The 14089-nt window shown below is 50.2% G+C and overlaps 1 protein-coding gene across 1 annotated transcript in view; it reads right to left on the minus strand.

The window, feature by feature from the left end:
* slc9a1a (solute carrier family 9 member A1a) overlaps positions 1-14089 on the minus strand; it is a 107424-nt gene that overhangs the window by 24394 nt on the left and 68941 nt on the right. The gene's annotated exons all lie outside the window — the stretch shown is intronic.

Here is a 14089-nt window from a genome sequence, read left to right on the forward strand (position 1 = left end):
AGGGGAGAAGAGAGGGAGGAGGAGGGAGGGGAGAAGAGAGGGAGGAGAGGAGGGGAGAAGAGAGGGAGGGAGGAGGGAGGGGAGAAGAGAGGGAGGGAGGAGGGAGGGAGAAGAGAGGGAGGGAGGAGGGAGGGGAGAAGAGAGGGAGGGAGGAGGGAGGGGAGAAGAGAGGGAGGGAGGAGGGAGGGGAGAAGAGAGGGAGGGAGGAGGGAGGGGAGAAGAGAGGGAGGGAGGGAGGAGGGAGGGGAGAAGAGAGGGAGGGAGGGAGGGAGGGAGGGGAGAAGAGAGGGAGGGAGGAGGGAGGGAGAAGAGAGGGAGGGAGAAGAGAGGGAGGGAGGGGAGGGAGAAGAGAGGGAGGGAGGAGGGAGGGGAGAAGGAGGGAGGGAGGGGGAGGGGAGAAGAGAGGGAGGGAGAGGGGAGGGGAGAAGAGAGGGAGGGAGGGGGAGGGGAGAAGAGAGGGAGGGAGGAGGGAGGGGAGAAGAGAGGGAGGGGGAGGGGAGAAGAGAGGGAGGGGGAGGGGAGAAGAGAGGGAGGGGGAGGGGAGAAGAGAGGGAGGGGGAGGGGAGAAGAGAGGGAGGGGGAGGGGAGAGAAGAGAGGGAGGGGGAGGGGAGAAGAGAGGGAGGGGGAGGGGAGAAGAGAGGGAGGGGGAGGGGAGAAGAGAGGGAGGGGGGAGAAGAGAGGAGGGAGGGGAGAGGGAGGAGGGGGAGGGGAGAGAGAGGGAGGGAGGGGGAGAGAGAGGGAGGGAGGGGGAGAGAGAGAGGGAGGGAGGGGAGGAGAGAGGGAGGGAGGGGGGGAGAGAGGGAGGGAGGGGGAGGAGAGAGGGAGGGAGGGGGAGGAGAGAGGGAGGGAGGGGGAGGAGAGAGGGAGGGAGGGGGAGGAGAGAGGGAGGGAGGGGGAGGAGAGAGGGAGGGAGGGAGGGGGAGGAGAGGGGAGGGAGGGGGAGGAGAGAGGGAGGGAGGGAGGGGGAGGAGAGAGGGAGGAGGGAGGGGGAGGAGAGAGGGAGTGAGGGAGGGGGAGGAGAGAGGGAGGGAGGGGAGGAGAGAGGGAGGGAGGGGGAGGAGAGAGGGAGGGAGGGGGAGGAGAGAGGGAGGGAGGGGGAGGAGAGAGGGAGGGAGGGGGAGGAGAGACGGAGGGAGGGGGAGGAGAGAGGGAGGGAGGGGGAGGAGAGAGGGAGGGAGGGGGAGGAGAGAGGGAGGGAGGGGGAGGAGAGAGGGAGGGGAGGGGGAGGAGAGGGGGAGGAGAGAGGGAGGGAGGGGGAGGAGAGAGGGAGGGAGGGGGAGGAGAGAGGGAGGGAGGGGGAGGAGAGAGGGAGGAGAGACGGAGGGAGGGGGAGGAGAGAGGAGGGAGGGGGAGGAGAGAGGGAGGGAGGGGGAGGAGAGAGGGAGGGAGGGGGAGGAGAGAGGGAGGGAGGGGGAGGAGAGGGGAGGAGAGAGGGAGGGAGGGGGAGGAGAGAGGGAGGGAGGGGGAGGAGAGGGAGGGAGGGGGAGGAGAGAGGGAGGGAGGGGGAGGAGAGAGGGAGGGGAGGGGAGGAGAGAGGGAGGGAGGGGGAGGAGAGAGGGAGGGAGGGGGAGGGGAGAAGAGGGAGGGAGGAGGGAGGGGGGAGGGGAGAAGAGAGGGAGGGAGGGAGGGGGGAGGGGAGAAGAGAGGGAGGGAGGGAGGGGGGAGCGGATAAGAGAGGGAGGGAGGGGGAGGGGAGAAGAGAGGGAGGGAGGGAGGGGGGAGGGGAGAAGAGAGGGAGGGAGGGGGGAGGGGAGAAGAGAGGGAGGGAGGGGGAGGGGAGAAGAGAGGGAGGGAGGGGGGAGGGGAGAAGAGAGGGAGGGAGGGGGGAGGGGAGAAGAGAGGGAGGGAGGGGGGAGGGGAGAAGAGAGGGAGGGAGGGGAGGGAGGGAGGGGGGAGGGGAGAAGAGAGGGAGGGAGGGGGGAGGGGAGAAGAGAGGGAGGGAGGGGAGAAGAGAGGGAGGGAGAAGAGAGGGAGGGGGGAGGGGGAGAAGAGAGGGAGGGGGGAGGGGAGAAGAGAGGGAGGGAGGGGGGAGGGGAGGGGAGAGAAGAGAGGGAGGGAGGGGGGAGGGGAGAAGAGAGGGAGGGAGGGGGGGAGGGGAGAAGAGAGGGAGGAGGGAGGAGGGAGAGAGAGGGAGGGAGGGGGGAGGGGAGAAGAGAGGGAGGGGGGAGGGGAGAAGAGAGGGAGGGAGGGGAGGAGGGAGTGGAGAAGAGAGGGAGGGAGGGGGGAGGGGAGAAGAGAGTGAGGGGGGAAGGGGAGAGAGAGGGAGGGAGGGGGAGGGGAGAAGGGAGGGAGGGGGGAGGGGAGAAGGGAGGGAGGGGGGAGGGGAGAAGGGAGGGAGGGGGGAGGGGAGAAGGGAGGGAGGGGGGAGGGGAGAAGTGAGGGAGGGGGGAGGGGGAGAAGGGAGGGAGGGGGGAGGGAGAAGGGAGGGAGGGGGGAGGGGGAGAAGGAGGGAGGGGGGAGGGGAGAAGGGAGGGAGGGGGAGGGGGGAGAAGGGAGGGAGGGAGGGGAGGGGAGGGGAGGAGAAGGGAGGGAGGGGGGAGGGGAGAAGGGAGGGAGGGGGAGGGAGAAGGGAGGAGGGGGGAGGGAGAAGGGTGGGAGAAGAGAGGGAGGGAGGAGGGGAGGGGAGAAGAGAGGGAGGGAGGGGGAGGGAGAAGAGGGAGGGGAGGGGGAGGGAGGAGGGAGGGGAGGAGAGGGGGATGGAGGGGGGAGGGGAGAAGAGAGGGAGGGAGGGGGAGGGGGAGAAGAGAGGGAGGGGGGAGGGGGGTGAGAGGGAGGGAGGGAGAGGGAGGGAGGGAGGAGGGAGGGGGGTGAGAGGGAGGGAGGGAGGGAGGGGGGTGAGAGGGAGGAGGAGGGGGGTGAGAGGGAGGGAGGAGGGAGGGGGTGAGAGGGAGGGAGGGAGGGAGGGGGGTGAGAGGGAGGGAGGGAGGAAGGGGGTGAGAGGGAGGGAGGGAGGGGGCTGAGAGGGAGGGAGGGAGAGGGGTGAGAGGGAGGGAGGGAGGGAGGGGGGTGGGAGGAAGGGAGGGGTGGAGAGGAGGGGTGAGAGGGAGGTAGGGAGGGGGGTGAGAGGGAGGGAGGGGGGTGAGAGGGAGGGAGGGGGGTGAGAGGGAGGTAGGGAGGGGGGTGAGAGGGAGGGAGGGAGGGAGGGGGGTCAGAGGGAGGGAGGGAGGGGGGTGAGAGGGAGGGAGGAGGGGATGACAGGGAGGGTGAGAGGATGACAGGGAGGGGGTGAGAGGGAGGGAGGGAGGGAGGGGGTGAGAGGGAGGGAGGAGGGGGTGAGAGGGAGGGGGTGTGAGGGAGGGAGGGAGGGGGTGTGAGGAGGGAGGGAGGGGGTGTGAGGGAGGGAGGGAGGGGGTGTGAGGGGAGGGGGTGTGAGGGGGGAGGGAGGGAGGGGTGTGAGGGAGGGAGGGAGGGAGGGGTTGTGAGGGAGGGGGTGTGAGGGAGGGGGTGGTAGGAGGGAGGGGTGTGAGGGAGGGAGGAGAGGGTGAGAGGGAGGGAGGGAGGGGGTGTGAGGGAGGGAGGGGGTGAGAGGGAGGGAGGGAGGGAGGGGGTGAGAGGGAGGGAGGGAGAGGGAGGGAGGGGGTGAGAGGGAGGGAGGGGGTGAGAGGGGGGGAGGGGGTGAGAGGGAGGGAGGGGGTGAGGGGGAGGGGGGAGGGAGGGGGAGGGGGGAGGGAGGGGGAGGGGGAGGGAGGGGGGAGGGAGGGATGGGGTGAGAGGGAGGGGGGGTGTGAGGGAGGATATGAGGGAGGGGGTGTGTGAGGGAGAGGTGTGTGAAGGGGAGGGGTGTGTGGGGGGAGGGGTGTGAGGGGGAGGGGTGTGAGGGGGAGGGGTGTGAGGGGGAGGGGTGTGAGGGCGGTGGGGGAGGGGTGTGAGGGGGGGAGGGGTGTGAGGCCGGTGGGGGAGGGGTGTGAGGGGGGGGAAGAGGGGAGGGACGGGGGGAGGGGCATGGAAAAGAGAGGGAACTCAGGGAAGACGGATCAAGTCGGAAGATGGATCACGTTCTTCCAACCCTCTTTCCACCCACACCCAATTTCTCGGAAAGCTCGGTGTATGTGTTACAAGGGACATCGTTGGGAGTGGATGAAATTCAGAAGTCACGACACACTCACTAATCACTTCATACCCAATAAACCTGTTAATAATCCATGACCCACACATGGTGCCCCATCTATGGCGGGCGGGGGAGGGATGAACTTGCGCTGGTGTAAGGGACTTTGGCTGGGGGAGGCAGCATTTGTGCTGGACTCAGGGACTTCGGCTGGAACTTGGTGGCTTTTGGGAAGATGTATCCTCTGGGGCTTCTGATGTCAAAATGGATTGAATTGCAATTTGAAAAGTCAGTCAGAACTTGGGCTGGGCAGTTCCAGTTGCACATTCCAGAGAAACGTCAGGGTGTGGCTTATCCTCCAAGGGGCCCAATCAGCAATAGGTCATGTGATAATGGAGAGCCAATCAGAGACAAGGCAGCCATTTAGGCAGTACCTATAAACGCATTCATTTCTAAATGACTTCGATGAATGAATATATATCCAATTTTGCAGACAACATTAAGTTAGGGGGCACAGTAAAGTGTGGCAACGGGAATTTGGTGAGCATGGGAATTCACTAGTAAGCAGTGGGCAAATAGTACAGATGATCTGCAGATCAGTCACTCAGCTGTAAGTGCATACCTGACTAGGTGTTAATTGTTGCAGCTAGTTGTTGACTGACTAGTTTAGTTGTAATTTGGGTGTTTCTAAAAAGGTATATATGAGAGAGATTGGGTGACCGCTTTGCGGAATGCTTCTGTTCAGTTTGCAAGCATGGCCCCGAGATTCCGGTTGCCGGCCATTTTAATTCTCCGCCCCACTCCCACCGCAGCCTCCTACACTATTCCAATGAAGCTCAACGCAAACTTGAGGAACAGCACCTCATCTTTTGATTAGGCACTTTACCGCCTTCCGGACTCAACATCGAGTTCAACAATTTCAGATTATAACCTCTGCCCCCATTTTTTCGGACGGCAGCTAACACTTCTCTAGATCTATCTTTTGTTTCTTTATTTGCCTTGCACCATCATCACTTTTGTCATTTAATCTCTCCTGCCTTCCACCTAATCACAGACCTTCCCTTTTGTTCTTTCCTCCGCTCCCCGCTTTACCAGCTACTGTACTTGCTTAAAACCTGTTACATCACTAACTTTTCCAGTTCTGACGAAAGGTTATCGACCTGAAATGTTAACTGTTTCTCTCTCAACAGATGCAGCCTGACTTGCTGAGTATTTCTCACACTTTCTGTTTTTATTTCAGATTTCCAGCATCCGCAGTATTTTGCTTTTGTATATTAGAGGAATATCTGCTAACGCACAGCTTTCTGAACCTACTAAACAGTGTGGTTTGCTAAACTGAATGGCAGCAATAATTTGGTGAGAGTGGGAATTTGGTGCAGAGGGGGAAGGAAGTACCAAGTAATTTAAATCAAGGGGCAACAGTAAAGCAGGAAATAAGCGCACTAGAGGAAATAGAAAAGTGCCGTCATACACAACACACAGAGAAGAGCAGCAGAACCCGAGGAAATTAAGGTAAGTACATAGGTAGGTATCTAGATATCCTTTTGTGTATTTAATATCTTTAGTAATTAGTTTTAAACTTCACTTAGTAAAGATTTAATATTAGTGCAAGTGCGTGCAAGTCAAAGGAAAACGAGCTAAGTGATTAAATTCTAACTGCATTTAAAGATGATAATAACTGGTAAATAGCTAAGTAAATCAATCACAAGAACTAATTGCTAATTTATTTAACATCCACCTATTTCATAAATCTAGAGCTCAAATGACCAATTAGTTCAACAAATAAACTACAGATAACCAACAAATTAATTAAGACAGTGCAGGCAGTGTGTCGTGATTGTAGTATGTGGGAGTTTGTGGAAAATGAGACTGACCTAGACTGCTGCATCTACAAGAAATGTCTCTGCCTTGAGACACTCCGGCTTAGAGTCATTGAGCTGGAGTCATGGCTACACAGAACAGGACTGCCAACTAAATATTGCCGGATAGGAACACATTCAGGAAGGAAGGATGTGGAGTAGCTGTGCTAGTTAAAGATAACAATGGCAGGTGAAAAAAAAAGGATGTAACTTGCATTTAGATGCAGAATTCATATGGATTGAGTTTAAAAGATAAGAAAGGATGCATCACTCTAACAAGGGCTATACACTATAGACCACCAAATCGTGGAAGGGAATTGGTGAAAGAAACATGTACGCAAATCTACGAGGCGCGTAGTAGACACAGAATAATAATCATAGGAGATTTCAACTACCCCCAAATAAACTAGCAGGCAGAAGTAGCGAAAGGAGAAAAGGGAATTGAGTTTTTACACTGTATATGGGACTCAGTATGCAAGAAGTCCAACATGAAAAGAATCACGGCTGGATTTTGTAATGGGTAATGAACCAGAACAGATAGGAGAAGAGTAAGAGAGCACCTTAATAGTTGTAATCCACAACGCAGTAAAAAAAAGGTTCAAGATTACTATTCAAGATCTTACATTACAACAGTGACTGCACTTCAAAAGTATTTATTGGCTGTGGTTGCGAAATACGCTATATAAATGCAAGTCTTTCTTTTTTTTCTTTAAGACCAGGATCGAGAGTGACATAAGTAGAACTGAGACTACGGTAATAGATTGGAAAAGAGCAAATTATGAAGGAAGGAGAAAATCTTGAAAAACAAAGAGACTGAAAAACAGTGGAATATCTTTAAAAGCGTAATCAATAGAGTTCAAGAGAAATTTATGGATTAGAAACTGGACTGAATTAACAGCATTTGAGCTGCTGTACATAGTTTTCAGATGTTCTTTGCACTTTCTAATCTGCATTGGGTTTTGTTGAGGTTTTTAATCACCATTCTCACTGATGATATGTTTTTCACTAAAAGCCAAAAACAAGTTAATTATGGGGCACGATAGATGAATGAAGAACTAAAGGAAAAATTGATGCTTAAGAAAATGACATAAGTACTTGGATATTAAAGAAGAGGAGGACAAAAGAGAATACAAAGAACTTGAAAGAGGTTTAAAAGAAACCCATCAGGAAGGCAAAGAGAAATGACAATCAGATTATCAAGGAATATAAAAATAAAGTTTGATTTATAGACACAAATACCGAAAGGAAAACTAAACTCGGGATAGGTGAGGGTGGGGGTGTGCAAGATAAACTCACAGATAATGACAGAGAGATGGCAAGAGTACTGAATAACTACTTTGCCTCAGTTTTTACTGAAGAGGTAACAAAATAGACACCATGAGAGGATGAGCTTAAAAAGAATAGTAATACAGTTGGGACAGAAAGGGAGAAAATAATTGACAAACTAGCAAAACTAAAAGAGGAAAAAAAAAACAAGACCGGATAGTATGCACCCACATATACTCGAGGAAACTTGGGAGGAGAAAGCAAAAGCACTAGTTTTTATATACAAAAGTTCGATATAAGAGAGAGGGTAGTGCAGAGGACTGACAAACAATGTTCCCTCTAATTTTTTTTGGGGGGGCCACGCGGCCTCTTTAATGGGCTGCGTGGCCCATTCATTTTGCATTTAAAAGCTGGTGAGCCGAGTGCGCAGGAGCTCCATAATGCTGCGAGGGATCGTAGGCAGTCCCTCGGAATTGAGGAAGACTTGCTTCCACTCCCAAAGTGAATTCTCTGGTGGCTGAACAGTCCAATACGAGAGCCACAGACTCTGTCACAGGTGGGACAGACATTCGTCGAGGGAAGGGGTGGGTGGGGCTGGTTTGCTGCGCGCTCCTTCCGCTGTCTGCGCCTGACCTCTTCACGCTCTTTGCGTTGAGACTCGAAGATTTCCCGGATGCACTTCTTCCACCTTGGGCAGTCTTCGGCCAGGATCTCCCAGGTGTCAATGGTGATGTCGCACTTTACCAGCGAGGCTTTGAGGGTGTCCTTGTAACGCTTCCACTGCCCACCTTTGGCTCGTTTACCATGAAGGAGCTCCGCATAAAGTATTTGCTTAGGGAGTCTCGTATCTGGCATGCCAACTATCTGGCATGCCAACTATGTGGCCTGCCCAGCAAAGCTGATCGAGTGTGGTCAGTGCTTCAATACTGGGGATGTTAGCCCGGACGAGGACACTGATGTTGGTGCGCCTGTCCTCCCAGGGAATTTGCAGATCTTGCGGAGACATCATTGGTGATATATCTCCTGCGACTTGGTGGCGAACAGCTAATGTTGTTCCTATATACAAAAAAGGGAGATAGAACAAATCCTAGGAACTATAGACCAGTCAGTTTAACGTCAGTGATGGGACCAATACTGGAAGCTATACTAAAAGAAGTAATAGAAGAGCATCTAGAAACATAAAACATAATTAAAATTAGTTTGCATGGATTCTGAAAGGCTAAGTCATGCTCAACTAACCTGATAAAGTTCTTTGAAGAGATAACGAAAAGAGTAGACAAGGGTAATGCAGAAGATGTCATATACCTGGATTTTCAAAAGGCCTTCGATAAGGTACCACATGGAAGGCTCATGATGAAGGTTAGGGCATGTGGAGTCATAGACAAATAGCTGAATGGATAGCAAATTGGCTAAAAAAATAGAAAGCAGAGAGTAGAGGTAAAGGGTGGTTATTCAGATTCAAGGAAGATAGAAAGTGGTGTTCCATGAGGATCAGTGCTGGGACCAATGTTATTCATAATTGACATTAATGATCTGGACTTATGAATTAGTAAACTGTTTCAAAATGTGCAGGTGATACCAAATTCTGTCCATATCTAACCTGTCCAACCCATTCATAATTTTAAAGACCTCGATCAGGTCTCCTCTAAGTCTCCTCTTTTCTAAAGAAAAATTTAACAACCTGTTCAATCTTTCCCGAATGTAATTTCTCAGTTCTGGTACCATCCTTGTAAATCGTTTTTGCACTTTCTCCAGTGCTTTTACATCCTTTGTATAGTATGGAGACCAGAACTGTGCACAGTACTCTTAAGGGCGGCGGAGGGGGATATGGCTAACGCTGAGGAAGAATGCAACATAATAAAAGACATCAGAAAACTTGCAGACTGGGCAGTTAAGTGGCAAATGTACTTTAACAGATAAATGTGAGGTGATGCACTTTGGTAAGAAAAACCGAAACATCACCTACATCATAGAAAATAAGAAACTGAATGGGGTAAAAGAGCAAAGGGATCTAGGGATACTGGTGAACAAATCATTAAAAGCAGCATCGCAGGTTAGCAAAGCAATTAAAAATGCTAACAAAGCACTGGGATTTATTTCTCGGGGTATAGAATTCAAAAGTAGTGAAGTTATGCTAAACTTGTATCGGACCCTGGTCCGCCGCCCTTAAGAGTACTGTGCACAGTTCTGGTCTCCATACTATACAAAGGATGTAAAAGCACTGGAGAAAGTGCAAAAACAATTTACAAGGATGGTACCAGAACTGAGAAATTACATTCGGGAAAGATTGAACAGGTTGTTGAATTTTTCTTTAGAAAAGAGGAGACTTAGAGGAGACCTGATCGAGGTCTTTAAAATTATGAAAGGGTTGGACAGGTTAGATATGGACAGAATGTTTCCACTTGTGGGAGAATCCAAAACTTGGGGGCATAAATAATGATAGTAACTAATAAATCCAATTGATAAATAAGGAGAATGTGGTTAGAATGTGGAACTCGCTAGCACAGGAAGTGGTTGTGTCAAATAACTTACGATGATTTCAAAAGTACATGAGAAAAGGGAATAAAGAAATGCTGAAAGGCTGAGATGAGGTAGATGGAATGGAGGAGATGCGTTTGGAGTATAAACACCAGCACAGACTAGTTGGGCTGAATTGCCTGTTTCTATGCTGTATATTCTGTCATTCTATGTATGTAACCTAAATAGTGTAGATGGAAGCAGAAAGTTTCAAAGGGACATTGATAGATTAAATGAATAAACAAAAATTTGGCAGATGGACTTAAATGTGGGCAAGTATGAGGAAGAAAGAAACTTAGATCCGAATATTTTCTAAATGGCAAGAAGCTAGGAACTGTGGATGAGAAGAGATTTAGGGGTCCCAAGTACATAAATCACAAAGTACAAAGAAAAAGGCTAACAGAATGTTGGCCTTTATCTCAAAGGGGCTGGAATACATAGGGATAGAAGTTATGATACAGTTATATAAACACCTGGTTAGACCCCATTTAGAGCAGTGCGTTCAGTTCTGGGCACTGCACCTCAGGAAGGATAGTTTGGCCCTGGGAGAGGATGCAGAGCAGATAAGAACATAAGAACATAAGAATTAGGAACAGGAGTAGGCCATCTAGCCCCTTGAGCCTGCTCCGCCATTCAACAAGAACATGGGTGATCTGGCCGTGGACTCAGCTCCACTTACCCGCCCGCTCCCCGTAATCCTTAATTCCCTTATTGGTTAAAAATCTATCTATCCGTGACTTGAATACATTCAATGAGCTAGCCTCAACCGCTTCCTTGGGCAGAGAATTCCACAGATTCATAGCCCTCTGGGAGAAGAAATTCCTTCTCAACTCGGTTTTAAATTGGCTCCCCCGTATTTTGAGGCTGTGCCCCCTAGTTCTAGTCTCCCCGACCAGTGGAAACAACCTCTCTGCCTCTATCTTGTCTATCCCTTTCATTATTTTAAATGTTTCTATAAGATCACCCCTCATCCTTCTGAACTCCAACGAGTAAAGATCCAGTCTACTCAATCTATCATCATAAGGTAACCCCCTCATCTCTGGAATCAGCCTAGTGAATCGTCTCTGTACCCCCTCCAAAGCTAGTATATCCTTCCTTAAGTAAGGTGACCAAAACTGCACGCAGTACTCCAGGTGCGGCCTCACCAATATCCTATACAGTTGCAGCAGGACCTCCCTGCTTTTGTACTCCATCCCTCTCGCAATGAAGGCCAACATTCCATTCGCCTTCCTGATTACCTGCTGCACCTGCAAACTAACTTTTTGGGATTCATGCACAAGGACCCCCAGGTCCCTCTGCACCTCAGCATGTTGTAATTTCTCCCAATTCAAATAATATTTCCTTTTACTGTTTTTTTTTCCCAAGGTGGATGACCTCACACTTTCCGACATTGTATTCCATCTGCCAAACCTTAGCCCATTCGCTTAACCTATCCAAATCTCTTTGCAGCCTCTCTGTGTCCTCTACACAACCCGCTTTCCCACTAATCTTTGTGTTATCTGCAAATTTTGTTACACTACACTCTGTCCCCTCTTCCAGGTCATCTATGTATATTGTAAACAGTTGTGGTCCCAGCACCGATCCCTGTGGCACACCACTAACCACCGATTTCCAACCCAAAAAGGACCCATTTATCCCGACTCTCTGCTTTCTGTTCGCCAGCCAATTCTCTATCCATGCTAATACATTTCCTCTGACTCCGCGAACCTTTATCTTCTGCAGTAACCTTTTGTGTGGCACCTTATCGAATGCCTTTTGGAAATCTAAATACACCACATCCATCGGTACACCTCTATCCACCATGCTCGTTATATCCTCAAAGAATTCCAGTAAATTAGTTAAACATGATTTCCCCTTCATGAATCCATGTTGCGTCTGCTTGATTGCACTATTCCTATCTAGATGTCCCGCTATTTCTTCCTTAATGATAGTTTCAAGCATTTTCCCCACTACAGATGTTAAACTAAGCGGCCTATAGTTACCTGCCTTTTGTCTGCCCCCTTTTTTAAACAGAGGCGTTACATTAGCTGCTTTCCAATCCGCTGGTACCTCCCCAGAGTCCAGAGAATTTTGGTATATTATAACAAACGCATCTGCTATAACTTCCGCCATCTCTTTTAATACCCTGGGATGCATTTCATCAGGACCAGGGGACTTGTCTACCTTGAGTCCCATTAGCCTGTCCAGCACTACCCCTCTAGTGATAGTGATTGTCTCAAGGTCCTCCCTTCCCACATTCCTGTGACCAGCAATTTTTGGCATGGTTTTTGTGTCTTCCACTGTGAAGACCGAAGCAAAATAATTATTTAAGGTCTCAGCCATTTCCACATTTCCCATTATTAAATCCCCCTTCTCATCTTCTAAGGGACCAACATTTACTTTAGTCACTCTTTTCCATTTTATATATCTGTAAAAGCTTTTACTATCTGATTTTTTATGTTTTGCACAAGTTTACCCTCATAATCTATCATTCCTTCCTTTATTGCTTTCTTAGTCATTCTTTGCTGTTGTTTAAAATTTTCCCAATCTTCTAGTTTCCCACTAACCTTGGCCACCTTATATGCATTGGTGCACCTGAATGTTACCAGGGCTAAAAGGGTTAAATGACGAGGACAGGTTGCACCGACTAGGCTTGTATTTTGTTCAGTATAGAAGATTAAGAGGTGATCTAATTGAGCTGTTTAAGATGAGTAAAGGATTTGATCCAGTAGCTAGAGAGAAACTATTTCCTCTGGCCAGGAAAGGGGGGGAATCCAGAACAATGGGGCATTAGCTAGGCTGTTCAGGGATGATGTGGGGAAACACTTCACACACAAAGGTTAGTGGAAACCTGGAACTCTCCTCCCCCCAAAAATCAATAAAAATGTTCAAAACCAGGATTGGTAGATTTTTGTTCAGCAAGGGTATTCAGGGTTACGGAACCAAGGTGGGTAGATGAAGTTAGGATACAGATCAGCCATGATCTAATTGAATAGTGGAACTGGCTTAAGGGGTTAATTAGCCTACTCCTGTTCCGATGTTTACAGTGAGACTGAATATATACAACAGAATTGCACTATGTTCACAATTAAACAGTTTCTTTGTACATACAAATAGGCTTGGTCATTGCCGAGGCTTTGAGCCAAACCGTGCATCAAGGGGCTTCACAGACATGTCTGAACAGTTTGTGGATCGCATCAATGCACTAGCTGTGGCTCAGTGGGTAGCACACTCGCCAGAGTCAGAAGGTTGTGGGTTCAAGTCCCACTCCAGGAACTTCAGCACATAAATCTAAGCTGACACTCCAGTGCAGTACTGAGAGAGTGCTGCACTGTCAGAGGTGCCATCTTTCGGATGAGACGTTAAACCGACTGCCCTCTCAGGTGGACGTAAACGATCCCATGCCACTATTTCGAAGAAGAGCAGAGGAGTTATCCCCGGTGTCCTGGCCAATATTTATCCCTCAATCAACATAACAAAAACAGATTATCTGGTCATTATCCCATTGCTGTTTGTGAGAATTTGCGTGCGCAAGTTGGCTGCCGTGTTTCCCAAATTACAACAGTGACTACACTCCAAAAGTACATCATTGGCTCTAAAGCGCTTTGAGACGCCCGGTGGTCGTGAAAGGCGCTATATAAATGCAACTCTTTCTAACTTCCAGTCTTCCCCTCTCCCTCACAATGCGTCAACCTCATTTGCGAAATTAAATCACCCGCCACACGGCTCAGCTGGGATGTCCTCCAACCATAAATCACAGTCTCGTGACGAGGATGCCCCTTTCCATAAAGAAAGAAAAACTTGCCTTTATATAGTGCCGTTAACCCTCTCAGGACTCCCCAAAGTGCTTTACAGCCAGTGATGTACTTTTGAAGTGGAGTCAGTGTTGTAATGTAGGAGATGCAGCAACAAATTCACACAGAGTAAGCTCCCAGAAACAGCAGTGAGATAAATGACTAGATAATCTGTTTCTGTGTTTCAGTGATGTTGGTTAAAGGATATATATTGGCCAGGACACCAGGAGAACTCATCCGCTCTTCTGTGAAATATCATGGGATCTTTTACGTCCATCTGAGGGGCAGGTGGAGCTTTGGTTTAATGTTTCATCTGAATGACAGCACCTTTGACAGCGCAGCACTCCCATAGTACTGGCACTGGAAGTGTCAGCCTAGATTACGTGCTCCAATTTCTGATGTGGGGCTTGAACCAATGACCTTATGACTCAGGAATGAGAGTGCTATCTCTGAGCCACTCCACATAATCAAAATCTTTAGCATACAGATAGTACTAACTGCCTCAGTCCTCTAAGGTGCTGTTTCAATGCAACTGTGCATAATACTGAGAGACTCCATGGCAACAGTGCCAGTCCCACACACAATAGGTTTGACGTATGAGAGAAAAGACTAAGGGGCAGATACTGTC

Source organism: Pristiophorus japonicus, chromosome 14 (genome assembly GCF_044704955.1).
Source record: "Pristiophorus japonicus isolate sPriJap1 chromosome 14, sPriJap1.hap1, whole genome shotgun sequence".
Classification (NCBI taxonomy): Eukaryota; Metazoa; Chordata; class Chondrichthyes; family Pristiophoridae; genus Pristiophorus; species Pristiophorus japonicus.